This window comes from Pyrus communis, chromosome 13 (assembly GCF_963583255.1).
Source record: "Pyrus communis chromosome 13, drPyrComm1.1, whole genome shotgun sequence".
Taxonomy (NCBI): Eukaryota; Viridiplantae; Streptophyta; class Magnoliopsida; order Rosales; family Rosaceae; genus Pyrus; species Pyrus communis.
Window position 1 is genome coordinate 23,160,551 of NC_084815.1, and position 11,734 is coordinate 23,172,284.

General features: G+C 34.5%; 1 long non-coding RNA gene across 1 annotated transcript; it reads left to right on the top strand.

Annotated features, from left to right (window-relative positions):
* The first annotated feature begins 1,455 nt into the window (after window positions 1-1,455).
* LOC137711906 (uncharacterized) lies at window positions 1,456-2,921 on the top strand. Its single transcript, XR_011065164.1, has 3 exons — window positions 1,456-1,590; window positions 2,008-2,598; window positions 2,870-2,921. It is a non-coding gene; the product is annotated as an uncharacterized lncRNA (long non-coding RNA).
* The last annotated feature ends 8,813 nt before the right edge of the window (window positions 2,922-11,734 follow it).

The window sequence follows — 11,734 nt, forward strand, 5'->3', positions numbered from 1 at the left end:
ATTCGAGTCACTGCAGAGTTTTCTGTCACTCAAAAGCAGGAGTCGCTTCGGCTCTTCATTGTTCAGCAGCTGCACCTGAAACGATTTGATTTGATTACGAGTCTTAATCTGTTTGAATAATTATATATATTGCTACAAAAATTACCACAAAACAAGAAAGATTTAGTCACAAGTAAATAAAACTATAATTCTCTCTTAATTAATGCTGCAAAATCTGTGTTGGGTCAATAATTGCAAGCTATTTTTTCCGAGAAACAATCAGATTATTGGATCTAAGTTGCTAATTGTTTTAATTTTGAGGCTTCAATAAAATCAGCACCCACAACTGGAGGAGTCAAGAAGCCTGACCGCTACCGACCTGGAATCGTCGCTCTTCAGTAAGTTTTCAACACAATATAGTTCAAATCCTCTGAATCATGTTCTTGAATTTTACAATTATGTATCGTGTTCTTTGCATTTCGTTATCCGAACTCTATTCGTTGAATTTGGTTACCTAAATCGTGCCTAATATTTGATGTGGCCAGTGGCTTTGTTGTATGGCTGGCTGATGTGATTTGGGAGTGTTTTTAGTTAATGGGAGACAGGGGACAAAGGCGTGGGGCAGCGAAGTCACGTGGGATTAGGAATTTAGGATAGTAGAGTATTTGCTAATTTATAGGATTAGAAGTCTTCCTTTAGTTTTGTCTTGGTGTGATGAAAAAGAAAAAGGGTGAGTAATTTTAACTCCTGTTTAAGGTAATAACATGTGAATTGTTCTCAAGTATATTGGAACTAAATTTTTCATGATGCTCTTTCCTTTTCTTCTCAGTGAAAAAACATACTAAAGCAACAACATTATGGTGGTGGGAATAAGCGTTCTCAGGTATGTATGGATGTGTGATATGAATTAGCTGATTGGTGTTGAAACATCAGTCAATAAAAAACAGATAGGATCTCAAATATTATACATTAATCCATACATAATGTCTTTGTTATCTGCTCTGCATCAAGATGAGAAAGGCCTTCTTTATTTCGGGCTCAATTATTAATTGAAAACTCATTCATATTTTTTCATAGAAATTCCGTCATTATGCACTGCTGTTTAATTGCTCTTTTTGGGTTTTCTAGCCAAAAAGTAGGTCAGTGTATATTTATTTAGCTCCCCTGATTTTCTTTTTTAATTTATTTTTTGTTTGTTTTGTTGAGTGATGCAGTTTGATCGAATCAGGTTGAATTGAATAATCCTTGAAGTGACAAGAATGAGCTGACTGAGCAAGTAATAATTCTTAATTACTTACATGTTTTCATTTTAATTTATGATTTGATTGGCCCTCATAGAAATTTCGAGCTCCATAATTGTTGGACCATTGATGTGTTATGAGTATTGATTAGTGTAGTTGTGTAAATATAGTGTATGGGTGTTAAGTAATTCAGATGTTATAGATGATCTCAGAAGGGAAGGGGTATCCCCTTCTTCTTTTTTCTCTTGAACTCTCTCTATCACAAAACTAAAACATGGCCGCCAGTTTTCTTATCCTTTAATCGCCGATCTCCTCAGGTTTGCCTCAAGCCGGTGAAGGAATCAGGGTAACAGAGCCCAGACTATAAGAGGTATTTCACATCCCTTAATTTTTTTTTATTTTATTAATTTTAACCAGATCTGAGAATTTCTAAGTCATGGATCTATGAATAGTGTGTGTTGAGTCTCTGAGCATCTCTATTTTTTTTTTTTTTTCATCAAATGGTCTCTGTAGTGTCTCTGTGTGTTTGTGCATCCATGTATGAATATGATCTCTGCAAGCTCATTATTGTCCTGGGAAACCACCTAAATTATTGATACCTTGCTTTCTACGTACAATGTTATCAAGTTATATTTTCTAGATTTCTGATTTTGGGGGGGAGGGAGTGCTAATATAGTAATTTTCAGGTATTTTGTGTCTTTTGGGTAACTTTGTGATATGCAGTTGATTTTAGGAATTGATTTATGGTGGAATGCACTGACATAAGTTATTGTTTTTGTTAATGCAGATGACGGAAATTGACCCGAGTTCAAACTGAAACAATATGATTATTTTGGTTATGGTGAGAACTCAGAACCCTTTCTTAATCTTTCCTGTTTTTGGAATTGAGAAATTGGGTTAATTTTATGATGATTCACCGAGAGTTTATTAATCGCTTTAATGCATATGAGATAGGGTTTCTGCTTTGTAGGATCTATTTATGGTCTTTAGAAATTGCTTGATTTGGTATTGTCAAATGGTATATGAATTTCCATGTTCACTTTGTCAGTATGTTGTTGTAGTAGTTTAATTGGATGCGATATAAATTGAGGTATTGACATGAAATTGGACACAGGTAGTTTTCCTTAATTTCACGGGATAAAGTTGTAGTTTGATTTAGGCTATAAATGATAACCAAATTAAGTTGAATGAGTTGTCACAATCAGAGACGGCTGATGGCATTTTGAACTGCTTAGATACAACTGAAGTGGAGAAGGATAGCTCAGTGGCTTCCTAAGGTGCAATGCTACTTCAGAATGCTTTAGTTCAGAAGCCAGCAGAATCAAATGAAAATCTTGGGCCAAGAAAGAAATCATTATCTGATATTGGGAACCTACTGGTATGCTTCATTATCCTTTTTGAACCCTGCTTTATTTTTCTTAAAGAACTAAAATGTTTTATAGTGAGTACTTTGTTCTCTGCTCTATTAATTTTCTTACCCTTATATGGGACTGTTTGCGCTTTAGAAGTATTTTTTTAAGGTACTTATGACTCCTAATTGCCATTTTGCATTCAAAATATACTCTTATTGCTTGCTGGGGTTTACCCCTTGGAGCATTTGATTTTGTTTCTCCTTACTCTCTGACTAAAAAATTTTAAACCCTATATAGGTGAATGCAGACGCTGCAAAACCTGCCTTAAAGAACCGTAGATGCTGAAGACAAAAAAGAAGCAAAGGATACATTGCAAGCATAAGGTTGAGATATGGAAGAGAACATTATTCTTCATTTGCCTACGCTTTTTACTACAAATTTAATTTAAATGCTTGAAACTTACGGTGTCATATCATAATTCAATACAAATATATTTGGATTATTGGATAAGCATCGGCCAATTGGAAGGTTATTGATTTTTCTTATAAAGAAGTCAAAGTCATCTTCTCATTTTTGACGTTGAAGATTTGGTTGCATTTTAATATTTATAGGCCAAGATGAAAGAAAAAGATTAGGCTAATTGTTTATGAGCCCCTAAAATCTATAGTGACCTATTGGAAATTATATGATAATTTAGATGTCCTAAAGGTTAACGTGCCAAGTCGTTATGCTGGCACTATTCTGTTTTAGTATTTGTTGGATTAGAATGTACTCATTGTTTTAAGTGAGTATTATTTTTGAACTATTATGGAGCTTCTTTGGCATGGTAAGTTAAGTTGCATATCCTTTTTTTCGTTAACGGAATTCATTATCTTGCTATATTGGCAATTAGCAGTGTGTGCCAATTGGTAAACTATACGAATACATGTGTGGAAGTTTGAATTGTACAGATGAAAGTGAATTTTAACAACTCTAACGATTGAATTTGTAACACGGTTTAGCAATTTTTTTCAAAAGCTTACTATTTCTGCTAAATACTCAAGTATTATGTCTTCTACTTTTCTACTTTCCTTTTTCTGTGTTTTCCCCATGTAGTAGGCTGATTACATGAAACAATGAGTATAATACTGATGATGCTATATGATCTACAAATGAATGGTTTCTTATAGCATGCATATCCATATATAGCAAGCAAAGTTTCACTTAATTGGTTATTATATTTGATTTGAGTTAAACTTGAATTTCTGGATTTTGACTTTTAGTTTGCTTCTCTGTTGCAGAGTTGGCTTCATTTCATTCCAGTGACTCTTTAAATAGGTCCAAGAACTCACTAAATAGGTAATTGTCTTATATCTTCTTCCCTCTTTGTGTTTATATTTATTTTTCCTGTGTTGTGTTCGAATATGACAAACAAGAACTACAAGGGCAGCTAAGAATATCCAGCAATCCATTACCGGTTGAACAATTAATTGGCCATATATCTTAGTACAGTTAGGTCAGGTTTTTGGGGATGGTTGTCTCTCTATATATTTGTTTCATTTTCTCTCATTTTGGGTATTCTTCTCTGTTCTGTGTATTTATTCTTTGTTTTAAGGTCAGTTGCTTATTTTTATTTTATGTTTTTTTTTTTGTGGGTTTTCAATTCGTTAATTTGTGACTTTGTTTAGATTTTAATTTCTTCTTTCGTTTATGATTAAATCGACGTTGGGTTTTGGTTGTTGAAAATATGATTTTTTCTGCTTAAGCTTCTTGGCATTTTTCTGGGATTTTTAGGCTTTCAGTTGCAAGGGTAACAGAACCCTAAAATCCCAGAAATTGGTATTGGTATTTGTATTAATGAATTTCCATTTCTCTCCCAAAACAATTTGTTAATTGAAAATTGTTTTCTTTCTGCAGAAGGTGGTAGTGAAATTGGATTTACATAACGACAGAGAAAATAAAAAGGCCTTGAAAGCAGTCTCCAGCCTTACTGGTATCAATTTTTTCTTTTAAGCATGTTGGTTTAATTTGGCTCCGTGAAAAACTTAGAATATAATAAAAATGTAAAAACAATTCTGAATTATTTTTCATTCATCAGGACCCACTAAGTTCTTTGTATTGGTTGATAAGTTAATGAAAATTTGTCAAGTTTTATGTTTTTATGTATGCTTATTGTGTATAAAATGATCCGTGTCTGTAAAAATTGAACCTTTGGCTTATTTCTGTTCAAAAATTAAATTTTTCGATCTGCTTTTTCATATTGTGGGATGATTATTTTGTAAAAACTTGACATTTGGCTCATACATGTGTAAACCTGAGGATTTGGAGTTGTTTTCTTTGTTGGTTATGAATTTTAGGTGACTAAATTGGTGGTTTCGTATATTAAGTTAAGTTACAAAGTAGATTTTTCCTTCGTTTTGGAAAAGTGTGTAGCGAAGTTCCTGTTCATTACAATATTATGATTTTGATAAGAGCTTTGTCTACATGTTTTTTGTTGAGTAATGGTTTACTTGGTTAGAAGAAACTCTTTGAGGTTATGTTAAAATCTATTTTGTGGATGAATCTAATTAGTTAAATTTGTCGGGTTTAAGTTATGTAAGAAATTTAATTGCAAAGTTGAGTCTTTTTTTTTCTGAGTTATGTTAATAATTCTACCTAAATTTTTTGTAAATTCATGGTTGGGTTTAAGTTATATTATTAAACATGGATCATTAAAGTCTCAGTACAACTGGATGTTTGTTTACTTGCACAAATTTTTTGTGCATAGAAGTTTGTTTCTGCTTCTCAGGTTCTTTGTCCCCGTGTTTATTATTTGTGTTTTTCTCTATTCATTTGGGCTGTCTCAGTGATTGAACATCTTAGTCAAGGTTCTTTCCCCATCATTTCAAGCTAGATTAGCTGATGAGTGATGCTCTTTGTACTGGTGCAGTATCATTGGTGCTCACTTTGTATTTTTCCAGTCACTATATATCTGCTCAACTCTTGGGGGTCAATTATTTGCCAGTAGGAATGTTTAATTGCTTGATCAATGATTTTGATTCAATTTGAAGAAGAAATAGTACTTTTGTTCACTAGGGATTGAGACTCACATATGAGTAAGATGTCCCAATTGTTCATTGATTCTTAGGTGCTATGTCTTTTTAGTTGCTTTTTGTAGAAACTATTCATGCCTATTGCGCCTAATACATTCAAGTCCCGCGGCAACGCGCGGGCATATTTTCTCGTTTCATCTAAGAAAAGTTGTTTTCGCACACAAGATTTTGATAAAATTATATATTTTTTTGAGCAAATTATAAAATTATACTTAGAACAGCATTTTAAGCTCAATAATTTAAAAACACAGAAACACCAATTTATTTTGTATTGAGAGAAAAAAACAAAACAATCCTCACCGTACAAGTAGATAGATGATGGGTTTAATTTCCCCCTTATCTAAATCGCAAGGTATTTTATCTTATATACTAACTTTGTAAACATGAGACTAAAAAAATTAATTATATTTTCGAGTCTTTAATTGATATATATATATATATATATATATATATATATATATATATAAAAGCAATGAATAGTACCAATTTAAACTTACTATGCTAGTATTGGTAAAGACATGCATAAAGCTAACGCTAGAAAGTCCAAAATTTTAAATCAAATTTTATAAACCATATGATGTGTTTGTTGGTGATTAGATTATTACTTAAATATTGATTAATGTGTTTATTTTCTATTAGCAACACATCATATGGTTTGCAAATTTAGTCTAACAATTTGGTCTACATTGCATTACTTTTTCTTAATGGTTAGACTTGAATTGGAATGAACATCTAAAAATTGCACCTCACATAGCTACTAACTAATAATTATAAATCGAACAGGATGTAAAAAAAATTAACAACAAAACTGAAATGAAAAAAAAAAAAACACTCATATCATTTCGAACCCAAACCTCCCCCTTAATTTTAAATAGTGGAAACCACCAATTATGATTAAACTTCTTGATCATATGACCAAATTTTATAAATTTATACTCTTATGGAAAGGAATTCATAAAATTGGGAAAAAAAAAAAACATATATTAGGTTTCAAACCTACGACAACCTCCTTAATTTCAAGGAGCAAAAACCATTGCTTTGTCAAACTTCTTGGTCGTTAAGCCAAATTTTACAAATTTGTACTCTTCTGAAAACATATATATCCTAATATTTTTTATGCCTCCAATTTTTTTAGACCCTGGACAATCGCCCTGCACACATTGGGCCAGGCTTGGCCCTGCAAATCGGCCACATTTCATGTTTTTTTCATTTTCTTACCTCCCAAGTCTCAACTCACACAATGCAGTGACATGCAGACTTAGTGCACCCTCGTTACTAGGTTAGCCTTGTGACTTTTCTGTCACAAGATTATGATGTGATGCCAAGTCGTATCATCTTGATTGTACATGTGTCTATTGCTAGTATCGGATTTGTGGGTCTCATTAGTGTCCTAACACAATTTTTGACGAAATTCTAATAGAAGAACCAAATTAATTTATGACATCAAATTTTAGAGACGCCATTGATCAATTTTCAAATTTAAGGTTGAAAATCAAATGTTAAGTCAATTTTGAGGGACTATTATGATAAAACCCTTTTTTAAATGAAATTCATTATTTGTCAAGTATTTTTCTCTTCCTTTTCCTCTTTCCCTACAAAAATATTGATCATTTGCAAAAGAGATCTAAATTTTCAACATAAAATATCTTAAAATTTTGATCACCACCCAATGGAGATGACAATTTTAACCATTAAACTTGATAACCGTGGATAACCGTCCGAATGGATTGGATTTAAATATAAAAATTGGTGTCACATCCCGGCCCGGGGCGGATCACTTCCCGAGCCCGTTCCACCACCGTAGCACGATATTATCCGCTTTAGGCTTACCATTCCCTCACGGTTTTGTTTTTGGGAACTCACGAGCAACTTCTCAATGGGTCATCCATTATGGGATTGCTCTAACCCTCTTCTCGCTTAACTTCGAAGTTCCTACGGAACCCGAAGCCAGTGAGTTCCTAAAATGCCTCGTCCAAGGTAGGGATGGGAATATAAATACAAGGATCACTCCTCTAGGCGATGTGGGATGTTACAATCTACCCCCCTTAGGGGCCCGATGTCCTCGTCGGCACACCACGACCAAGGTTAGGCTCTGATACCAAATTATCACATCCCGGCCCGGGGACGAATTACTTCCCGGGCCCGCTCCACCACCGTAGCAAGATATTGTCCGTTTTGGGCTTACCATTCCCTCACGGTTTTGTTTTTGGGAACTCACGAGCAACTTCTCAGTGGGTCACCCATCATGAGATTGCTCAAGCCCCCTTCTCGCTTAACTTCGGAGTTCCTACGAAACCCGAATCCAGTGAGCTCCCAAAAGGCCTCGTCCAAGGTAGGAATGAGAATATACATACAAGGATCACTCCCCTGGACGATGTGGGATGTTACAATTGAGGTATATTTTGGTTATGGGGAAAAACCGTGAATATTATTCGGTTATGGTTATAGGGGTCCCAAATCCGTATTCGTCCCCGAATCCGAACTGAATAATATATAATATAATTATTCATAATATTAAAGTATTAATACACACACACACACACACACACACACACATGTATATTCACTATTTGTCAAATCCCTTACTTTGAGTGTAAATATAAAAATTGCATTATGTGAGTTGCATTTTGTGGGAAAGTTCATAAGTTTTATATGAATCAAAATATATGAAAATTCAATGCTACTTATGAGAGATATTAAAGATTAGGCAACATTATCAATGTTAGATCCATTCATTAAATCATTTTATATATCAAATATTTAATGACGAAATTAATATTTACTAAATTATCATGCGTTAATTGTAAGATCCCACATCGCCCATGAGAGTGATATTTATATGTATATTTTCATCTCTACCTAACACGAGGCCTTTTGGGAGGCCACTAGTTTCGGGTTCCATCGGAACTCCGGAGTTAAGCGAGTAGCGCGCGAGAGCAATCCCATGATGGGTGACCCACTGGGAAGTTTTCGTGTGAGTTCCCAGAAACAAAACCGTGAGGGCGTGATTGGGGCTCAAAGCGGACAATTTTGTGCTACGATGATGGAGCGGGCTCGGGATGTGGTGGACCTCGGGCGGGGATGTGACATTAATTGAACAAATATATTTTTTATATTGACAAAGATGGATATAACCGTTAACCGATGAGGAATCTGTTATCCGGTGGGTATGATTATGGTTAATTTGCGGTTATGGATATAGTTAATTTTCATAGTTATAGGGATGGATATAATTTTCATCCCCAAACTGAATCGTTGCCATCCCTACCACCCGATATGTTATATATTTTTTTTCCGAACAATCGATATTATCTACACTAAGGGAGAGATGGTGGGCTTAGCCTTACAATGGGTTAGTAATAATGTGGTTCAAATTCGCCTTTGACTAGAATTGAACCTAAGACCTCTCACTTACAAGTGAAGAGGAATACCACTAGACCGTAGTACTAAGTGGCACCCTTGTTACATTAAACTATCATAATATATGTTTTAATATAAGAAAAATTATAAAATGTTTAAAATGTTTAATAATTAACTTTTTTTTTTTTTTAAACCATCAATTTTGGCAGCAAGGAAGATGGTTGCCAATCTATATCATGCCACGTCAATTTTGGTTCGGTTAAAAATATTTTTGTTATTTTTATTAACTGCTCATATGGACCTTTTGACATCTCTTTTAAAGATACTTAGCTAATAACTTTAGCTACCTACCCATTAATAAATTTCTAATTCCGCCCTTGATCTTCTCTGCCTTTTCCCAGCACTGCTTCACGCTGTACAAAAAACTTCACGGGTTGTAATTATTAAAAGAAGAAGGAACCGTGAGCTCTTTTTCGAAACAGGCAATGGCAGTCACGTCGATGACGACGAGGTCTATATTGATAAGAGTGGAGGCGAGAGGTTTCGGCGGTGAGCTTCCCCGCTACTCGAAACTGCCGGGGGGTCGGGGTGGTGGCGCGGTTTGGTCCTTGAGAGCAACTCCACCGTTGCTAAGGCCCTCTAGGGCTATTCACTATTTAATCCACCCAATAAACAGTAACTGCCCTTAATGAACAGTAATTGCCTTTTACATCTCCACCTCTACACTAAGTAGTCCTGTTAATAAGCAATAAAATAATAGTATTTTTTTTATTTACAAAATAATATTATTTGTAATTTCGGATAAGATTTTTAATAATATATTGTTACCTAATCTGCTAAATTTTCCCCACTTCGAAGATTACTACTAGCTTGTGCCAATGCGTCTCTCCACATACTAAATGATTAGCCTCCACATACTAAATGATTAGTTGAGTATTCTTCAACGATTGGACATCGATTCTTTAGTTCTTTTCCCACTAATTTTCTCAAGATAATTGACATGAATAAGACTCCGCATTTCTTGGAACTTCATCTCATTACCTGTAATCAAATCATGAGTAACTTCAACCCAGCTATAACTCAACGTAACATCTTCAATAAGCGTCCAATTCGTATCTTCATCATTAGTCATTTTGTTGGAAAAAAATTGGATTGAAACTTTGAGAGAAAGATAGGAATGTAGTTAAAAACTAGTTGACAAAATATGAAATTGTGGTATAAGGTAGAAGATAATGAGAAGGTATTTATAGAAAAGTAAAATCATTTTTTTTTTTTATTTCTCAATTTTTATTTTCAGATTTTTATTAATTTTTTAATTTTTTATTCACATAATTAATCTCAGTCGTTGGATTAAAAAAAAATTTGAATTTCAACACTTCAGATTGTGCCATGTGGCACAACGGTAACATTTCAAAATTTTAAACTGTTTTTTTTAATTTATAAAGCCGAATAACGTGGACCATTGATCTCATATCCAACGGCTTAAATTAAAAAAGGTTTTTAAATTTTTTTTACCGTTGGAAATCCAACGGTCCATAAATTGTTGTCGTTGAAATCCAACGGACGTGGGGAAGCAACGTGACCTCCCCAACGGTAACATTTCTGAAACGCTCCGCGGGCCCTAAGTTTGAAACCTTGTCGGACGACATGTGCCTGACGCAAAAAATATATAAAACGTGGATGACATCACCCAAACGTCAGCCTTGCGTCACGTGACCTTCGGGCTAGCTACTCGTGTCAGGCCTCTCCCTCAGGCTCGCTAGGGCTCAATTGCCAGCACACACTGGACCTCATTGCTCGGGCTATCTAGCCCTGTTTGAGAGCCAATCCATCAGGCTATTGCCCACGGTGAAACTGCTCTGAGTGGAGATGAAGGGCGGTTCCCGCCTCTTTTGCCTCTAAAGGGCTCTTTGTAATCTGGGAGGGTAGAAAGGACCATTATCAATTCTTCTTATTTGTTAATTGACCCCATTGTCGTTTGTCTTGTAGTGGAATTTATTACCAATTGACCCCATTTCCTTCCTTCCTTCTTCCTCAAATGCCCATTCTCTCTAGCTGTGTCTCCTCAACAGCAGAAACGTGGACAACCAAGTCACGACAGAGTTGTCCAAATAAAAAAACCACAAACACGTGACAGGCACGTGAACCACATGACATATACCTTTTTTTTATAATTTTTTATTCTCTTTGTTTTAATAAATTGACTAAAAAAGTAATTAAATTAATCTCTGATGACCTATATATTGTGTAATTCTTTTTAAATGGTACAATTGAGTGATCCAAAAAATTAACAATCAAATTTTGTAAATAAAAATTTAATAATTATATATAACGATTAAATCTTATATAAAACACGTATCAATAAGTATCGAGACTAATATCATATACTCAAAAGTCTTCCGTAGACGAAGACTTTGAGAGAATAATTTAACTACTTATTTCCTTTTCACACTCGACATTTCTGTGCAATTGCGGCCGCTCCTGCATGCAAATAACAAGCATGCAAATACCTGGAAATTTCCACGAGATGACGACCCTAATGCCTAATAAATTAACAAAGAAGTAGAGTACAACAACTCCCCTTAGTTTACGATGTGACTATGGATGCTATTAATTTGGTTGAAACTTCCTTTCCTTTCACACAATTTCTTGGAAATTAATTAAGTAAATTCTTTAGCTCTATATATTATAAATCAAACTCAGTTCTGGTTTCCACACTCAACTTTCAAGT